This window comes from Pinus tabuliformis, chromosome 4_2 (genome assembly GCF_031772625.1).
Source record: "Pinus tabuliformis cultivar Carrire ecotype Pingquan chromosome 4_2, CPIR1, whole genome shotgun sequence".
NCBI classification, from domain to species: domain Eukaryota; kingdom Viridiplantae; phylum Streptophyta; class Pinopsida; order Pinales; family Pinaceae; genus Pinus; species Pinus tabuliformis.
Window position 1 is genome coordinate 901,366,733 of NC_142304.1, and position 21,328 is coordinate 901,388,060.

At 37.2% G+C, this 21,328-nt stretch overlaps 1 pseudogene across 1 annotated transcript in view; it reads right to left on the reverse strand.

Annotated features, from left to right (window-relative positions):
* Positions 1–1,227: 1,227 nt before the first annotated feature.
* Positions 1,228–21,328, reverse strand: part of LOC149172601 (serine carboxypeptidase-like 20) — a 59,231-nt pseudogene continuing 39,130 nt past the window's right edge. The window contains exons 11-14 of the transcript XR_016259275.1: positions 7,782–7,906; positions 1,786–1,899; positions 1,644–1,689; positions 1,228–1,499 (exon numbers count right to left, since the gene is read on the reverse strand). The product of XR_016259275.1 is annotated as a serine carboxypeptidase-like 20 (transcript). The remainder of the gene's footprint in view (positions 1,500–1,643; positions 1,690–1,785; positions 1,900–7,781; positions 7,907–21,328) is intronic.

The following is a 21,328-nucleotide window of genomic DNA, read 5'->3' on the forward strand; positions in this document are numbered from 1 at the left end:
CTTCACTTTCCTTAAAGCAATTCTAGAGTGCTCCAAGAATGCTCTACGTGTCTAAGAGTGTGACAAGGAGAGAGTAGAGAGAGGGAGCTCTAAAACTGAATTCACAAAAAGTTATCAATTGGTCCTCAAATTTCTTTTTATTAATGGAGCCTCTATTTTCTTCAATTTTCCATTATTTTCCTTCATTTTCATCCTCACATGCAAGTTGCAACCTTTAACCTTTCTTTTCTCCTAATCTCCATTATTTTTATAAATAAAATGCCAATTAGTACCTCATGCCTTTTCAAATCCTTTTCCATTGCCTTTGCCAATTTCGTTAGCCATAATAAACCAAATGAACAACCACACTAGGATGTTTTATGCCCAACATTCAGCTTAGAATACATGTCCCATGACCTTTGTTATTATTTTTCCTTTATTAACTTTATTACATGGAATTTTGAACAAGGATGTTACAATATATATATATATATATATATATATAGATAATCATTTTTCTTTTTATTATATATTTTAATTTTCAAAATTTATATCTATTTTAATATTTTGTATTTTTCTTTTTGTGAGATAAACACTTCAACGTATTTGAACTAATGACCTCTTTACATGGAGTACCTAAATAATGAACACATTTACCATCAATAGAATTTTTTTAAGTGGGCCTAATGTATGGTTAAGAGCATGTGTTTCCTCCTAAGAAGTCACAAGTTCAAAACCAAAGGGCAGGAGAGTATGTATGCCTTAATACACTTAGCACTAAAATCACTAAATGGAAGTGAGTCCCTTGTCCCACAAACTAGTGATTCTCATACACCAATTTGGTTTTTGAATTAGCTATGGCCCTAAAAGTAAATAATAATAATAATAATAATATTTAAAAAACTTATAATTTTAAAATTTTTATTATATAAAATAACTAAAACAGTTATATATATTCATATTCATGGAATTATTAAATCACACAAAAATACAACACATTTCCGTAAAGTATCCAATCACATAATGAAATTAAATAACGATCAGGATTTTTCCCACAAGACAAAGCATGTTTGTGCTCTTGCATAACCTAGCATACAAGATAGACATTTATTATTTACTCTTTCTTATATGGTTATTTATAAGAGAGAATAATAATCCAATCCCATTGAAGAAAATTGCTAAGGCTTAAATTGTTTCAATACTAGAGCTTGCACCTCACAAGCTAATAAAGAGAAAACCAGGGGGACGACAAGCTACATAAAAAATTTGCAAACTTAAAATGTAAATAGAATATAAAAGTAGTTGGATTAATTAAGGGCCAGCAAACTCGGACAAACGACAAGCTACATAAAGGATTTGCAAACTTAATATGTAAATAGAATCTAAAAGAAGTTTGATTAATTAAAGGCAATCGAAAATTTGGAAATATGTGGTGTTTCACAGTGACTTTCCATCCAACCACCGCTTATAAAATGTTAACGCTTCCTTAGGTTTATATTATGCACGGTATGTCCAGATCCCTGCAAAGACTACATTGTAATTAGTTTAAATGAAAAAAACCATCTTAGTTAATTGCAATGAAAAATAATGTTTAAGAGGAAATCTTTATATTTCGCCCTATATCTGGTTTCTTTCCAAAATTATAAAAAAGGAAGACAACCCACCTTTATAGTTGCAAAGGTCAAGTTGTGATCATACTCTTGAGTATATCTGTGCACACAAACAATTCAAAAGGCACAATATTTTATTTAAATGTGTTTGAATTAACATGGTGTAGCACAGTTGAAGGAGTGACCATGTCCCTACCCAGCGACTTGATCATCTAGGATCCAGGGGCGCCATTGATCAATTATCGCATAACCCAAGGACTTTATCCAAGCCTCTGTTCCAGTGAAAGGCACCTCCATATCATGGTCGCCACTGTCATCATAAATACAAATGTGAGGATCATAGAAAATGGGTGGCCACTATCATCCCATGAAATAAATTTAAGAAGTAACATAAAAATATTATTATTATTATTAATTTAATTTTAGAATTAGAATTTAATTTTACTGCATATCAAATCATCATTTACTTATTAAAATTTATAAAAAATACATATATATATATATATATATATATATTTTTTTTTTTTTATTTTTTTATTTTTTTTTAATTTCAAACTAAAAACTAAAAATGTTAAATCAATATATAAGATACTCTAAATATATAAAAAGTCGCTATATACTGCCAATTAGTTAGAGGAATTGCCTTGAAAGTTATGGAAATCCCTGTTATATTTAGAGAAATATGGCAAGCATTTTTGGAAATCCAAGTTATAGTTGTTAAACTTCAAAATTTTAGGTGTCCTATACTTTTTTTAATGGTGTTGAATCCATTTCCACCATCAAAAACAAGATTTGAAACGCCAAAAAATAGTAAACCAAATAAGTTGAATGTCACATTCTAGTATTTCTTGAACTCTCATTCAAGTAGGTAGAGTATGGTGAGGTAGGACAACCACAAATATAAAGTCATTAAAAAACTGTAGAAAAACAAATTTGTTGGACACCTAATCCTAAGTGGGTTAGTGTGGAAGTCGAATGGACAAAGCAGTCCAAGAGACCTTGGGATCTGAAATCCAAGAGTCACAACATTGTATTATAAATGTACATCTCTTGTTAATAAAAATCGTACTGAATGATTTATCTTTCCTATTGTCTTGCTGTCCATGTGTGTTTAACATGGTATCAGAGCCACTTGTTTTTCTGTGGCCTGTTATGTGCATGTCAGTCCTGGCCCTCTGCCATATTCTTTTCCAGCGCTCCTGACATGCTGCCTCTGCCTCTGCCATATAACGCATCTGTCCAAGCCGTTATGAGACCTGCGTTTTCTGTCCATATACGCTCCATTTAAAAGCGCTGCACCACCTGGGATTTACCATTATTCCCTGACAAAACTGTGTTTAATGATGCGCTGCTCACCTCTGCCATATGACTGCATTTGTTAGAACTGTGTCTAATGCGTTTTTATGTTGGTTTCATATTCTTCTCTGACTGCAATGCTCCCACAGAGAAACGCCCCAAAATTTGTAACGCTTGTCCGTTGATTTGAATCCTGGTGTCAGAGGATTTCATGTATAACCGCCACAATACGCTTCTCCATTTCCACCGAAGCTGGATCTAGATGTATGGCATCTAATAAGGTGATATGTATGGCTGTTCCATCCAATGCTCCGTTGTTTAACACTGCTCAGTTCTTGTATTGCGTAAAAATATTTACACTGCTCCAGTAGAGGCTTTCCATGGTCTAGTTTAGCAATAGGTTGTCCTCTTACATTCCAAACTAAACCAGATTCTTCATCCCTCTCATTATCGATTTCCTTTTGCTGCCTATGAGCCTCTCTCAATATCTTGCTGCTGATGGTTTGATTTACATACTGTTCGCTCTCCTGCTGCTTCCGAACTTTGCCATGACGTTTCCTGCCAGGTCTATCAAACTGTGCGTCCATTTTCTGTTCAAGTGTAAACTGATGTTTCTCTGAACTACCCAAAGACTTTCGCTTTTTCTTGTTTGAGGACTTTCCTCCATTAGACGAAGCATGTTCCGGAGCCATATTGAATGACAGTTCGTTCATAGAGAGAGGAGCCTTTCAAAAGTAAAAGCATTACAGAATCTGTAAGTTGGAATTGCCGCAGATAATCAGAAATGGGATGATATGTACATCTGTTATAATGACACCCGCTCTTGGCATACATTATCATAAGTTTGGTTTCTAAAAAGGTATCGGGTTCGAAGCCGGTCTGAAGGATATGTGCATGGACAAGCTTGCCCTCCAGACAGACTGTTCCATTGATGCAGCCCTGCAGGAGAGAAGCGTAAGTTGAGAAATGCTCGAGAGCACTGGTTCGAAATTGCTGGACGGAAGTAGCTTGACTCTACAAACAATCCTTTGTGAAGATAAAAGATTGAAGAGCATGGCGGATCGTGGGCCGTGAGTGTGATTGACAATCCGAGGAGTGTGGACGTGCAGAAGTAATCAAAGGGCCGTGAAACTGGGATCAAGGGATTAAAGGAGCATAAGGGAAGTTGTGTAGTTTCCTGATGTAAAAAAAAAAAAAAAAACTCTGGATCGAGGAAGACAGGACCATCTCCCTTATCTCTCTAGATGTGGATTCTTCAATACCATATTCTCATATTCGAGGGCAAAGGAAAAAGCCAGTTGACTGGGTCGAATATATCTGTAGGTTCAGGAAGTGCATAAAGAAATTGACTACCTTCGATGGAGGTGTAATCTTGCATGTATCAATTGATTTCATAGTGGCGTGAACGCATCGTGGTAACCCAGTGCGCAGAGTGTATGCTCGGAACAAGTGTGATAAGCCAGTTTATGAATTTGTTGCAAGAACCTGTTACGGGGTGCAAGGCAGTGCGATAAGTAAATGGCAGAGTTGTAAATAAGGTCATTGAGAGTTTGATGTTGCTGAGTCTTCGTTGGTCTGAGAAACATTATTTTCTAGATCGTTACACTTTGTTATAGCAGAGGTTGTGATAGCTTGAGATCAAATAATGCGATGGTGTGTGCACTTTGGCGTGTGGCCTGAACATTACAAACATCTCTGTGTTTTATATGCCAAGAATAGCGATTATTCGACTAACATTTTTCTTAGCAAGGGCTTATAATTAGGAGTTGATATTATATTGATCCATGTGGATGAATCATGAGACTATATGGTCCTGAGGTTTATGCTACTTCACTCCTTGAGAAGGGTCAAACCATAAACATCTGTTGAAGTTGTGGTCTGTTTATTTTGAGTCCAAGCCATTCCTGTACCAACTGGTCAAGTCTAATTACATTCAAGTCTAATTACATTCACTATTCTACTGAGGGATGAGTTTTTGGTATTCTGGGACTGAAATTCCAGTAAAGTCTATTGTTATCCATTAAATAGCACAAAGTGTCGAACCTCTATTGCTAAAGTAAACACTGAGTTGAAGTTTTCTGGGCAGTGTGTATACCAGGTTTCACTATCTCTGAGTTTAGTCATCTTTTTTCAAGTAATATTCTGTTGAGGTGAATATTATGTTGAGCACTTGTTCGGATTCGAACTCGGATTGTTACCTGGATTGTTTGCCTTGAAGGAGTTGTATTTGTTGCAGATCCGATTTGTTGAGTTGATCTTCCAATGACCAATAAATTTGGAGAAGCCTCACCCAGAATCACATCCATTATGCATGTAGCAACTCCCAAGCAGTAAATTCAAGTTTGTCTTTGGTGATTGAAAATTCCAGATTGGCTGGCACAAATTATTTCATGTTCAGATCAGACCAAGGTCCTATGACAGCTTATTGAAGAAACCGTGTTGTTGGTAGGCTACCTTCATTTTCGGAGTTGAATATTGTTGCAGAGGAAGTCAATAGAGAAGCAGTCCCAGGTTCCTGCATATTCTTCCTTCTAATTCTGTCTTCGAAATTCTTATCAATCCTGTTCTCAAATGATTTCAAGAAATTTGCTTACAATAGAACAATGATTGTGAGCCTTATATCATGTACAAAACTGAGTCATGTATTAGGTGCTGAGTGGGAATAATGTATGATGCTTGTGTTGTCAACAAGAATATAGTAGAGTTGGAATTTTGTATGTGGTCAAAGAGTTAAGTCTTATTCATATGTACGTTGGTAAGGTACCTTGCTGGAGAGTATTCTTGTACACAGTATTGCAAGCTGATTGATTTGAAGTTGTTGCCATAAGTTTATTTGGTGTCCATCTTTTCCTCATTGTTTTACTATCTTTTGAGGTTAGAAATGGCTCCAATCGGTGCAATATTAGAGTTAGTGGACAATCTAATACTCTCTAGTATGAATAATACAGTCAAAATCAGCAAGGATTTTCTCACCGATATTCATAGTTGTTTGCAAAATGTACAAGAAAAGATCGATTTTTTGCAGCTTGAATCACAGCTACAGCAAGAAGAGCTACATCAAAATAGACACCATTCTGAACCTGTTTTTGTTTAGAACATTGAGACAACCACCCATCAGCAGCATGTTAATAATGTTACAGTTCATTCCAATAAAGCAGCAGTTGTACATGCAGATGCAGAAACTCAGTCTGCACTTCCCAAGCCCATCATCAGACCTTGGGAACAGCTTGTCCACAACAAGCACAAAACTGGTCTTGGATATGACAAGGACTTGTCCTTTCATATTCCAGACTATGCCAAGCCTATTCAGTTTCAGAGTGCTGGATTCATTTATGACAGTTCACCTGCTCCTCATGACAGTTCAGCTTCAGCTGTTCCAGACTCTGCCCCTCTTCCACAGCAACACCAACACCAACAACAACAACAACAGATCGTGAAATGCCAAAACTGTGACCGAGTTGGCCATTTGAAAGATCACTGTTTTGATCTTCATCCATGTAAGCACTGTCATAAAACCAGCCATTCTTCACACAGATGCTTCAAAAACAAACGTCCTGCAAGAACAAAGATTCATCTTGGATGGATCGCTTCTTGGCAATGGGCATCAACAGCCAAGAAGATATTCCAAACACATGTCAGAACTTGTTCCCGAGTATTGAACAGTCTTGCAGTTGACTTTTCTCCATCTTCTCACCTTGTATCTGACAGGGGGGGAAATGATGGTCATATACAAGCTTCAAAGTCACATCAAGCGAGCCTGAGCCACAACCTGCCACACCAGTTTCAGAGTTGTAGCCAGAGACAAAGATGCCCGTGAACAGATTGAGAACACTTCCTCTAGCAGAAGACACCAGCTTCTTGCCAGTGTTGGAAGAGTTCCAGGAATTGCATTAAGCATTCCAGAGTTGTTGGTTATCCTTAAACCATCACAGGTTGAGACTTCCCTTTTCAGGTTGAAGTTTTACCTTTTATGTGGGGTGAGACCTCCCTTTTGTGGTTGAAGGTTCCCTCTTTAAAACAATAGGATCACTTCCTCTTGCAGAAAACTTCAGTTTCTTGCCAGTTTTGGAAGAGTTCCGGGAGCTGCACTAAGCGTTCCAGTGTTGGTGGTCATCCTTAAACCACCGCTCTTTATACCAACATTTCATAGAGCACATTCAGCCTAGTGCTACCATGCATTTTTGCACATTTTATATTACAGCTCTCTTCTTGGACTCATACATAACCCTTTGGATTAAGAGGGGGAATGTTGGACACCTAATCCTAAGTGGGTTAGTGTGGAAGTCGAATGGACAAAGCAGTCCAAGAGACCTTGGGATCTGAAATCCAAGAGTCACAACATTGTATTATAAATGTACATCTCTTGTTAATAAAAATCGTACTGAATGATTTATCTTTCCTATTGTCTTGCTGTCCATGTGTGTTTAACAAAATTATTAAACAGTATTTTGAATATTTTAGGATTTTGTAAAAGAGTATAAAGGTTGGAAAATGACCAGTATGAAATCTGCATTATTTACATTTCCCTCAAATGATCATTTAAGCCAAAGAGTGAAATTGTTAACGAGCGAAGATCCTTCTGAAATATACATAAGAAAATATATGACTTTGATAGAATAAAAATTGAATAATAGAAATGTTTCAAATTTACATCTATATAGATAATTTTAATCCTAAGCTTTTAGTAAATTGGAAGCTTAAAAGGATTTATGATCATTTTAAAACTAACCAATTCATTACAGAGACGAGTAACGAATAGTATGGCATAATGTAATAAAGGCTTTTAAGGAATAATCCTAAATCATTATCCTAACAAAGAAGTTCCGAGGTTTTAAAATATATGATCACAAAATTTAGATATATTTAGGAAGAATGTGGGCACAAGGAGCAATCGACCTGTAAATTAATGCACGGTAGCCTTTACTCGTAAGATATTTATGGTAGACGATCGTGCTTCCAACACCATTTATGTTGTAATGAAGACGGTGACTAGCCATCTGCCATATTCCTGCAATTTCTTCCTGCAAGTAAAATTGCATAAGTAGCAATTTCTTCAATGAAACATAATGGCCGTCGGAAAATGTAGCTAAACAACCTAAATGACATTGCTAAAGACAGCGTATATTAATCTCAGATATACAAAATGAAAATATAGCTGCAAAACAACCTAAAAGATTCTTCATGTCTTGGCTATGTTATTGACTGTTTTATATATATCTCAAATGCTAACCTTGTGTTAAACTGCCCTAGTTAAAAAGGTGAAGAGAACCGAAAGTAACGATATGAGATCAACAAATATCATTAGTCGGTTTTCGGTTTTAGAATATAAGGAGAGAGACCTATGACTGCAACATGAAGCATGACTTAATTGAAAATGTCTTGTCATATCGATTGGAGAGTTCTGTAAGATATTCTGTTATAGTTAATTTGTGTTGAGGGTCCCTTTGGTCTTTTATCAGGGTTTATTTTTAATGTTTTGGGAAAAAAAATATGTTTGGAAAATTTTGGTTTTTTTAGTAAGTGTTGGAAATAATGTTTCCCTGTCATGTATGGTTGCATTAGAAGTCAATTCCTATGATATGAGTTGGAGTCATAATTTAGATATGTCTAAGTGTGTTATGTCCTATATATATCTATTGTCTGTGAGATCAATAAAATTGTCGTGTTGTGATTTGTGACTCTCTTTTATATTTCTAACATGGTGTGAGACTATATTCTTTCTTAACTCTCCCAAGGGAGGGCCAGGAAAATTGAGAAAGATGTGAATTTTATTCTTGTAAATAAATAGGGTAAGAGATGGTGTTGTGTGAGTAAATTATATTATTTTTTGTTTGTAGATATGTCCGCAGTATGTGTGAGCAAGATTAGATGTGCTGGATTTTATAGATCTGTATGTTGAATGCTTGTTGAAGTATTGAGTTCATCTGTTGTGAGCCTTTGAAGAAAAATATTTTGTTTAGGTAGCATTCCTTGTATGTACCGTTTAGACAGAGGGATAACAGACATCATTGTTATATAGCAAAGCATATTTTAACATTTCTTTGCTCACCGAGAAGCTGGTTATATAGCAGAGCATATTTGATCATTTCTTTGCTCTAGACAGAGAAGCTTACACCCAAACGAAAATGTGTGTGGGGCCACCAATTTTATCAAACTAAACTACACAACCCTCATTTTCAAAGCCACTGTATGAGGTTTATTTCTGTCGTCAAAGACTTCATTCAAGCTACTTCAATTTGGTCTCAACTCTACTCAAGGACGCTTGGGCCACATAGGCTGCATGGACTAGGAAGTGTTGAAATATTTGTTTATTTTTAGGGTGGATCAAAGGAGAGTTGGAAAATTAATTCCAACCACCACTTTAAACACAATGACAACCACCATACTTGCCCAGTCAACTTGTGCAGGTTGAGATTTTGTTTGCAGAGGGAAGCACTAAATTTATGAGCAATAGGACAAGACTGACCATTCCGCAACAAATTACAAGGTTAAAGAACTTAATGAGGGTTGGTAAATATGTATGGGTGAAAAATTTACTGCACAACTCTTAGTTGCAGCCAGCAACCTCTCCAAGTTTAGAAAAACCCTCATTTTGTATAATCTCCCATCCGGTGTCTTAAATATTTGCTCTCAAATAAATTAATGAGTCAAAGTTGTATGTTTGGTTAAATACGAAAGTAAAAGTCATTTGTATAGTTGAGCCAGAGAAAGGGTGAAAGTCCACAACCCATGGCAAAGTCTAAATGGTTGTAAAATTGTTTTTTTTAATTAGTGAATGAACTGCAGTCTCATATGAATGTATTTTCATGAATTAGATTTTAATCCAAAATCTTATTTAGCTGCTCCAAGTTTTACTCTTTTTTACCGTGAGTTATTCTATGAGTTGCAACATAAGATTTTCCTTGATGCAACTTATTTCTAGCCAGACTCCTCTCCTCTGCCCTGAAAATTTTTCCAACTGTTAGTGTAAAAACAAATGCTTTTACTAGCATTTAAAAAAAAATTGTTTTGAAGGAAGATTTTTTTCTTATTTTTTCTTTATTTTTTTATTTATTATTTATTTATTTATTTTTCGCTCAAAAATGACAACATCAACCACAAGCTTGTCTAATGCTCATATATCTCAGTTTAATGGAAAAAATTATAATTATTGAGCTATTACAATGAAGGCCTTGTTTTCTTTTCAACACATTTTGGATTTGGTGGAGAATCGTTTTCGAGAACCAACAGATGTAGCAGCATAAAATGCCTTGTCTCCAGAAGAAAGGGATTTGTTGAGGGACAACAGGAAGAAGGATGAAAAAACTCTCTTCGACATTTTTCAAGCAATTCATGAAAGTATTTTCCCAACAGTTGGAGTAGCAAGGAAGTCCAAGCAAGCATGGGACACCCTCGAGACAACCTACGAAGGCATGGAAAAAGTGAAGACAACAAAACTATAAATTCTAAGGAGAGAATTTGAGACACTTTGTATTAAAGAGTCTGAGAACGTAGACTCATTTTTTACACATGTAATTGGGGTGGTTAATCAAATCAGGTCTCATGGTGAGACACTTGATTGAAGGAGAATACTTCATGAAGTTTTGAGAAGTTTTCCAACAAGGTTTGATGACATTGTTGTGGCCATAGAAGAGACAAAGGATCTCTCACAATTCTCAGTGGATGAGATTCATGCATCATTTATTTGTCATGAACATAGATTTAGTAGAGCAACAAGCTCCTCACTGGAGCATGCCTTCAAGACACAAGTTTCATTTGGTCAAGGTCGAGGCAGAGGAAGATCATATGCTAAAGGAAGAGGAAGAAGCCCATACAGAGGTGGAAGAAGCAGCCCTACAATCTCAAGTGGAAGGGGTAGCAATCAAAATCCAAGTCAAGGCCCAAGCCAAAATCAAGCACAAGGTTAGAGGTATGATAAATATCAAGTCCAATGTCACTACTGTAAGAAGTATGGTAATTATGAAAATGAATGTAGAAAGAAGAAATATGACATTAGTAACAAACCAAGTGTAAATATCATAAAAGAAAATCAAAACCATGATAGCATGTTTTTAGCTTGTAATGTAGCACAGGAAGAACAAAGTGATATATGGTATCTAGATACAAGGTGTAGCAACCACATGTGAGGGACTTAGAAATGTTTTCCAACATAGATGAAAGTGTGAAATATAAAGTGGCATTAGGGACCCATAGCAAATTCTTTGTCATGGGCAATGGAAGAGTTAATATCCTAACAAAGGAGGGGGAGAAGAAGTACATCTCAATTGTTTACTTTGTCCCTGGTCTAAAGCATAACCTCATAATCATTGGACAACTCATGCAAAAGGGCTACAATGTCTTTTTCAAAAATGATGAGTGCACAATTTTGGATAGGCCTCCAAGTAGACCACTGATTATAAAAGTTCAAATGACAAGCAATATAATGTTTCCCCTAAAGATAAGATCATATTTAAAGGAAGAAGGTGCACAAGAACAACTCTAAATGAACTCACAAGAGGATGAAAGAAAAGTTGCAGCTCTTACAGAAGTGAACTATGAAGCAAAGGTCAAAGATGAAAATTGGTTATGGCACTTGATATTTGGTCATCTCAACTTTGGAGGTTTGAATTTGCTGCATAGGAAAGGCATGGTGAAGGGATTGTCACTCATAGAAAAATCGGACAACCTATGTGAAGGATGTATCTTGGGCAAACATCATAGAGAAACACTTCCAACAAGAAAGTCAATAAGGGAAAATGAACCTTTGGAGATTGTGCATTCAGATTTCTGTGGACCGATGCAAACACCATCAATTGGTGGCATCCATTATTTATTGACCTTCATAGATGACTACACAAGGAAGTCATGGATTTGTCTCCTAAAACAAAAAAGTGAAGTGTTTGAGCTCTTTCACCAATACAAGACTCGTTTTTAGAATAAAAGTGGACACTACATCAAAGTCATTAAGATTCACAGAGGTGGTGAATACATCTCAAATGATTTCCTACCCTTTTGTAGGGAGCATGGAATTCACAAGAAATTTACAACAAGGTATAAACCTCAGCAAAATGGTGTAGCCGAAAGGAAGAATAGGACCATTATGGAAATGGCAAGGAGTATGTTGAAGGCAAAGAATTTTCCAAATGATTATTAGGTTGAAGCTATTGCTTGTGCAACATATATCATTAATAGATGTCCAACAAAAATCATCCAAAATGTAGTTCTAGAAGAGGCATGGAGTGGAAGAAATGATAGTGTCACTCACATGAGAGTCCTTGGATGTGTGGCATATGCACATGTCCCGGATGAGTTGAGGAAGAGGTTCGACAACAAGGGGGAGAAATGCATATTTGTTGGATATACTGATGAATCCAAGGCATACAAGCTCTACAATCAATGAACAAAGAATGTCATAATCAACAGAGGTGTGCAGTTCATAGAAGAGGAAGCTTGTGATGGAAGTTTAGAGACGATAGTCAATGTCAAGGCATGTATACTACATAAGGACAAAGAGGAATTGACAGTAGCAAGAAATTCCTCAATAGTGACTCCCTCTACTCCTATTCGATCGCAACAAAGTAGGTAGTGAGTAACATCATCAACAAATAATAGGATAGCATTGCATAGTCAAGCAAGTGCTTCTCCAAGCACGCCACAAAGCGCAACACCAAGTGACATGTCAAGCCCATCTTCAATAAGCACAAGCAAACCAAAATTCAAAAGTATAAATGAGATTTACGAGCAAGATGAAGTTTATAGTAGCATTGATCTGAATTCGTTATTTGCATTATTTTGTCATGTAGATTACCCAATCCATTTTGAGGATGCAGTCAAAGAAGAAAAATGGGTTGCGACAATGGAGGAAGAAATAAAAGCAATAGATACGAATGACACATGGGAGTTAGTGAACCTTCCGGAAGAAAAAAATGTCATTAGAGTAATGTGGGTCTATAAGACCAAGAGTTGTCGACAAGAAGATTGAAAGTTATAAAGTGAGGCGAGTTGTCAAAGGATACAAGCAACAACATGGAAGAGATTATGCAGAGATGTTTTCAATAGTTGTGAGGATGGAGACAATGCATGCAGTTGTGGCAATTGTCGCGCAAAATAAATAGAAAGTGTATCAAATGGACGTAAAATCACCGTTCTTGAATGGAGTGATGAAAGAGGAATTTTATGTTGTGCAACCACCTGGTTATGAGGTTGAAGGCCAGGAAGACAAGGTGTATAGGTTGAGGAAAGCTCTTTATGGGATGAAGCAAGCACTCCGTGCATGGTATAGCAAGATAGATGCTTACTTGTTGGACAATGGTTTCAAAAAATGTGATGGTGAGGCTACTCTCTACATCAAAGAGAGTGATGGAAATATTCTTATTGTTGTCTTATATGTATATGATTTTATTTTTACACGCAACAATTATTTCCTCATCGTTGATTTCAATGGAGTAATGAAAAGTGAATTTGAAATGACTGACTTGGGGTTGTTAAGATATTTTTTGGGCATAGAAGTGAAGTAAATAAAAAATGGCATTTTTATTTCTCAAGCAAAGTATGTAGCATACATTTTGGAGATATTTAATATGCAAAACAACCACCCTGCACCAACTCCAAATGTCATGGGATTGAAGTTGAGCAAAGAAAATTGCAACAACAATTTCAATCTGACATTATACAAAAGCATGATAGGCAACTTGATGTATTTGACTGCCACTAGGCCGGATATAAAGTATGCAGTGAGTTTGGTGTCGAGGTTCATGGAGAAACCCAAGGAAACACATTGCCAAGAAACCAAAAGGATTCTAAAGTATGTTAATGGGACAAAGGAGTATTGTATTTTGAATGCTGCAACAGATGATTTCAGGGTGGTTGGTTACACTGACAGTGATTGGGCGGGAAGTGTCAATGACAGAAAGAGAACGTCAGGATATGTTTTTCATTCGGGTTTTGGAGCCATTTCATGGGCCTCCAAGAAGTAACTGATAGTTTCATTATCAACAATAGAAGCTAAATATGTTGTTGCAACAAAAGCAACGTGTGAGGGAGTTTGAATGAGAAGGATGTTGATGAATCTTCGTCATCACTAAGAGGGAATGACAACTATTTTCTGTGACCACACTTCCGCAATTTCATTGTCAATGAATTATGTCTTTCACAAGAGGACCAAGCACATTGATGCTAAATATCATTTTATTAGAGAGTTGATTAACAATGGTGAAATTGTGATGGAGCATTGCAGGTCACATGAACAATTTTCTTATATTTTCACAATGCCATTGGCACATGAAAGTTTTGTTTATCTTAGAGACTATTTGTGAATAGCCAATGGTGACGGTTGTGATTAAGGGGGAGTCTTGGAAATTAATCCCAACCACTGCCTTAAACACACTAACAACCACCATACTTGCCGAGTCAACTTTTGCAAGATGAGATTTTGTTTATAGGCAGAAGGACTGAAGTTCTGAGCAGTAGTAAAATGTTGACCATTCCACAACACATCAGAGAGCTAAAGTGCTTAATGAGGGTTGGTAAATATGTATGGGTGAAACATTTATAGTGCAACTCTTAGTTGCAGTCCACAACCTCTAAAAGTTCAGGAAATCCTTCATTCTGTATAATCGCCCATCATGTGTCTTAAATATTTTCTCTGACATAAATTAATGAGTCAAAGTTATTTTTTTGGTAAGTATGAAAGTAAAATTCATTTATATAGTTGAGAGAGATAGAGGGCGAGAGGTGAAGAGAAAATCATGGAGAAAATTTTGGTGGGCGTGTGAAAACAACAACTACTGCATTTTACTCTCTGTTACTCCACAACACCTGGTGAAGAGTAAATCACATTAAACCTATTGTTTTTTACTTAGTGAACGAGCCGCAGTCTGATATGAATGTATTTTCATGAATTATAATTTATTCCAAAATATTATTTAGTTGCTCCAAGTTTTAATTTGTTTTGTCGTGAGTTGTTTTCTGTGTTTTAATTAAGCCTCTGTATAGTTGCGATTTCCTTGCCATAACATAATGTTCGCCTCGTCGCAATTGATTTTTGAGCGAGACTCCTCTCCTCTTACCCTAAAATGTTTTCCAACAAGGAGATCTACGGCTCGATGTTATAGACATATTTGGGCACTGCAACCCCAATCACATATGTCCATAAACCAAGGGCTTCTAAACCCCTAAAAGTGTTGTTTCATACCCTAAAGGAACAAGGTCATTTGATTACATCATTTCCCAGAGGTTCTCCCTGAAAAACTACTCAGAACTGGTCAAAACTGGACCATATAGACTGCTCCATGCTAAGGGTGTGATGCATCTCACCTATTACACACGGGGGGTGTGATGCATACTGAAAAACCCTTTTGTAGGGTGCAATGAGTGAGAGCAGACAAATGGCAGAAGCAATTTGCTAGGTGGAAACTCAAAGAATTTTCTAGAAACTGCTCATATGACACTTGCCTCTCTGAATTCGCCCAGGGATGAGTAAGAGATCATGAAATCTCCAAGTGGAACTAAGAACTATCAATGAAATGACACTAATCAAAATCCCAGAAGCTAACTCACTCTCCTGCAAACATCTATATACGGATCCCTCATCCTAGAGATCTAAAGGCTAGAATTTTGTAATTTGCAAGGAAGTACTGTTGGTTTCTCTTTGAAGGCATTGTTGGGTGATATTGCTTTGTATGAGGTGAAGGGGCTTTCATGTTGGGAGGATGATGCTAGATCAAACAGCTTGGTTGTAATCCTCTCTTCTACTACTTCTATTAATAAAGTTATTTGAGTTTTCTTCCATATGCTTGTATATCTCTGAATCTTGTATTTGTGTATGCATTTATATGGTTAATGTACATCTGATCCTACATTGTTTATGGTTATAGATCTCTATGCTTTGATGGTATTTTGCTGCTTTGACTCTACAGGTGTTCTTTGAAGTGGGACAAGTGAGAAAGGAGTGGCAAAAGCTCTATCAAAGGAGAGAGGAAACAAGTAAGGAGATTAGCGAAAGACTGAGGTTGGTACTCTTTTCTTCTCCCTCATCTATCTCTCATAAAGGAAAACAAAAGTAATTATAGTTTGTTTGTTTCTAAGATAGCTACCCATCTTAGTGGGACTAGTAGCTCTAAATGGACACTAGTTTTCCCGATAACAAAATGGCGACTCTGCTGGGGAGCGAATAGTTTGTTTGTTTTGTTACTGTTGTTTGCTTTATAAACTAGAGACGGAGCCTAAAGTTAAGCCAGATAGCCTTCAAACTGCTTTTGCTATGCAAATGCAAAGTAGATCAATGTTGCTTCAGTCAATCTTCAAGTTGGTTTATGAACTGAACATCTGACTTGTAAACATCCTAAGTGCCCTGGTGGTAGCTCAAATAACCTCATTAGATAATCCCCTATACTTTGTGTTTACTGACAATCATTAGCTCAGCCTAAATCCCTAAACTTAGCTACAAACTGTGAGTGTAAACTAAGCTCAGTCTCGTCCATGGACCATCGTACTGTCTCTCATTGACAATCTAGATGCATCGTACCTCCCATGTGTTGCAAGTGAGATGCATCCCTGTTTCCCTGTGTTACAGGTGTGATGACTGAGTAAGACTGTTTTTTCCTCCAGATTTGGTTTTTTCATCATCGTCTTCAGCTTTATTCAATAGTTTTGCTGTCTATGATTAGTACATCACTGTTGAAACCATCTTCCTTTGCATTATTTCAGCCTCCATTGATAAATAATTGTGAATGTTTTTTATGTATTTTTCATCATTTGCAGTTCTCTTTTGCAAACAGTAACTTAATCAAACTGTCGCCTTTTGATTTGAAAGTGCTGCAAGTGTCGTTTTTGGTCAAGAAAAAGAGTGTCATAAAGAATTCCTCTTTTAGATAGTCAATTACACTTTTTCCATTGTATTTGATTTGAATTAATAGTATTTCAAGTGTCGAAAGCAGTTTGGAATTCGAGATCGCAAAGTGTTGTCTTAACCTTCCTTTCATTTTTTGAAGAGAAAATTGTTAGTATTGTCGCTTTGAAAGAAGATAGTTCATATCTGTACTTAGTTTTCTTTTGTCATTCTCACATTAAGGAAACTGAAAAACAGTACATGCATGTGCATTTGCATTTAGACTGCATGGTAAAATTGATTTAGGAAAAGTGCATCTAGTGTGTGCTCTCTGCTCTATGTTGAAAAAATTTCATTTCTCCTTCCTTAGTAGCTAGGATTTTCATTGCAAAAAAAAAGTAAACAACTATTTATCATCTTAGATTGCACATTTAGGAATTGTATATCTACGTCACACGATGAACCTTAAAGGAAAACTTCTTAAAAAAGATAAACTATAAAATAAGCGTCAATGAACATAAAAATGCTTTGGAACCCAACGCACAACATTTAGAATTCTAGGCTACAGATGTATTCCAGCATCGTAAAGCCTGGTAACTATCGTTTTGATCGTAGGTTGGGTGATTCCTCTTCTTTGATACGACAAGTTCCAGTACAGACTTGTGCTCCCACGTACCGTCGAGTATATATTGGGAGACCACAATGGGCTACATCCCTTATCCTTAGGAAGCCATGTCTGCTGCCCTATCAATCGCAATGCACTGAACACAACATTCAGGGATATTGACTACCATACCGTAAAAGGTATTCTGTAGTTTTGTGATTGGTTTGGTAATCCCTCTGTCTAGATTTCTAGAGAAATCACTTTTGTTCCTTTTCAGACTCCCTAAAAGAAAAGGTCCATTTGAGCACTTGTCACTTCTAGCTCATGAAAAATCGAAGGCGACTAGACTCATCTTTAGATTTTTCTCGACTCTTAAAAATTGAAAAAGAAAGTTGTGTCAAAGCATCATAAAATTTATTTTAATCGGAATAACGTCACTATTCCCTCGTTGGTCTTAGGTTGAGAAAATGTAGTCTACCAATCAAGGATTTCCCCTTGGGGGAGATCCTAGTCCCTTCTCCTCTTGGGGATATGTTTATGCTCCACACATGGCTACATTGTCCCTTCCAAGACTCACAATTTCCCTACCAGTATGGCTTTTCTCGACCTCTATCATTCAAAACACCACAATTCCTCAACAATCAAATTGGCAACCAGATGATACTAAGGTTGCTCCCCCACCTTCTACTTTGTTTGTTTCTCTCTCTCCTTCTTCCTCTATGGTTGGTGAAGCTAGTAACACTAAAAACCAAGTATCTGAGAAGAAGAATAAAGGGAAGGAGAAGAAGAAGAAGAATCCAACGGCAAAAGGGGGCAACCATGCATCATCTGGAAAAAATCCACACACTGCACCTTCCAAACCTAAATCTTCATGTGTCATTTGCAAAGGAGACCATTATCATCGAGATTGTCCCTGCATGCCATGGATCCTGAGGGACTGGTCTCCTCGCTTGCACAATCCAGTGTCTTCAACCTCTGACAATCATGTTCAGAGCACACCATCAACTAGTGAAAACGAAGCCAATGGAAAGAATGGAAGATCTAACTTTCCTTGTAGACTGTGAGAAGGTGATCAAGCCCTCCACCGTTGTCCTTTCCTGGATGAAGCTAAAAGAGTCTTTGATAACCGTCCTGCTTCACTGCAGCAACATCCTCCTAGATACAAGAAACTCTCGCCGAGTCCATCACTAGTTGAGAATCCAACTGACACACCTTTTTTGTCGCTCGAAGCACCTGTCATTGAAGATAAACACTCTGAGTCCACACTGGACCAAAGTCAACAGGTTGAGATGGCAGTCGACCCAATCTTGTCTTCAGAAGGTCCACCTTCAGATGATACTGTCAGGAAAGAGAATTAGAATGACACCGTTCAAATTCTTTTCGTGAACACAAAATCTGATGAACACGGGGGCAATCTACCCATTCCTTTACCGCAGGAAGGAAGTTCATCAGAGATTTATCTGGCCATTTATGTGGTCCCTCCTCCAAGTAATCTAGTTGTTTCCTTCGATTGGAATCTACTAGGGAGACCTCGCCTACCATCTAATATACCATTCTGAATCATAGTACAAGCTTACAGAATGATCATGGTTGGTACTATCATAGATGAACGGGCTTCTGTGAGTATCCTTTCCTTTTGTAAAGCACTTGGTTCGCCATCGCTTCTGCCTAAGATTCGAAATCTAACAGAATTCAACAAAGGAACCAATCGACCATTAGGGATCCTTCCAAATTTGCCTATAACTTTGAGAAGGAAATCTGTTCATTTAAACATGATGGTAGTCCAAGGGCCTCTAGATTACAATCTACTCCTTTGGCGTGACTACATTTATAGCATGGGAGCTATTATTTCCTCACTCTTTCGAGTTGTTTTCTGCATGAAAGTAGAATGGTCCACCTAGTTGACCAACTTTCATTCCCTGGTTCAAACACAGTTATTAGTCAAATGCCGCCCCTAACTGGACTTTTTGCACAAGGAATGTCTCATCAATCTCTAGTCCGTCCACTTGATGAGCACGAGTGATTTAGTGATTGTGACTAAAACCCAGGAGGCATGTGCCCTGGTCTACTTTAGCAAGAAAACCCCAGTTATAAGGTAGGTTTCCACGTAGGATATATGACTAGTCTGACTATCCTCTCTGTTTATGAAAATGGATCAGTCTGGAAATATCTTTTCTTCATCAAAGCTTATGTGATTGGCACTGACAACAATCACCTTTGTCCATTTTGATGGACAATGCCAAGGAAGTGTTTTGTCTACCACAGGGATTGAACAACCTTGCTAATGGAAGAACTTCCGTATGGTAACCTGGAAACTCTACTTCATTATACCTGGGGGAATGCAAACCTTTTTGCATGGAAGTAAAAAACGACCTTTTATTTTCTTAGTTTGTAGGTTCTCAACCCTTTAAACTCATAGGTTGTTCATTCCTAGCTTGCATACGAAAGGCTTCAGAGCAAAGTTTCGAATGGGGAAAGCTCCCTAAAAAATGAACCTATTGATGAGACATCCTTATTATACAACTAGCACGAGCAGTTTTACGCGAAGTTCAAGCTCGTTAAAAAATAAACCTAGCAATGAACAAATGTTCCCCTAGAGTTTAAGCTCATTAAAAAATGAACCCACCTTCGGTAAATAATCTTTGCGGTCGCATACTTATCACCTTTTGAGCCTTGGTCGTGTTCTTACCATCACTTCCACTCTTTTTTAACGGATCATATGCCTCCATTTGATTGTTTACCCTTTTGAGGAACAACTGCGATGAGTGATTTTGTTGGCCACCTTCTTTACACTGTCGTGATTTAAAAGTTCCAAACCTTACCTAGAACCAACTGCTATCTGAAAACATCACTCGTTCCTCAAAAAACAAGTCTCCTTTAAGCTATTTTCATCTGACTCATAAAATATGAAAAGATTGACGAGAAATTGGCCTCTCCAGCTCGTTAAAGTGATTGGAAGTGCCATCCCTCCTCTAGATTTTAATCTTTTTGGACCTGAGGGATCATTATACAAAAAGATTGAGCGCTTGTCTTGTTCGGCTCGTTAAAACTATCGAAAAGTCATCCCTTTCGTATTATTTTATACCTTTTCAGACTTAAGGGATTATATTACGAAAAAGGACTACTAGAGTTTCCTTTAAGTCTCTTTTTAGACTCTCTAAAATTGAAAAGGACAGAGTTATCTTTGTCGTTAAAGTCATTAAAACAATAGCAAAAAACTTGTCCACATAGACAAGATCGAGTTTCACTGTCGCTAGGCTCGTTAAAACATAGTGACAGGTTTTCCCGAAGGGAAAATTATAGAACAAGCATATGTTTTCCTCCTCAAGCTTAAAAAAAATAAAGAGGCACAGGTCAGAAATGACTGGGAAAAAAGGGAAGAAAACTTGAATAACTTCATTGGTAGCAGGGCACTCTTGAACGTGACAGTTTCACTCTGTCACCATGATTGAGTCGGGTTGGGTTATTCCATTCACCAGTCGTATCACCATTGCTCCACCATACCATCCATTTTGGGGTTAATGCTACCAATCCATTTTAGTGTCACCGATATGTTCAAGAGAAGTCGCTCAGAGAATTCACCAACCTAGCTAACGCCTCATCCACTGCAATACCTTCACTCTCCATTTTTCATGACCACCACCCTAAACCTTGTATCATCAGATCGTTTTCACCTCCACAAAATCATTTGCTCTGTTCTGTGTCGTAGATGTGGGATTCATTAAGGCCCTCCTACGACGGGTCCCTTCTTGTTGACATCAACTTATTATCCAAGAAGTTGACTTAGGAACAACCCTTTCAGTACTTTGAAGGTTGCATGCCTCAATGGCAAGTTTTTCACTTCCGGCTACAAGTTTACATGAGTAGCCTTCGACCGAAGTATTTTGCGTGGTGTTCGACATCAACTCATGTATTCACACGACGTGAACTTTACTGCAGTACCTTGAGGGTCATTATAATTATCAGTGATTCCTCTCAAGCGTGTTAACAGCTTACATCATTGGCTAGTAATCAGGTGATATCATTCCATGT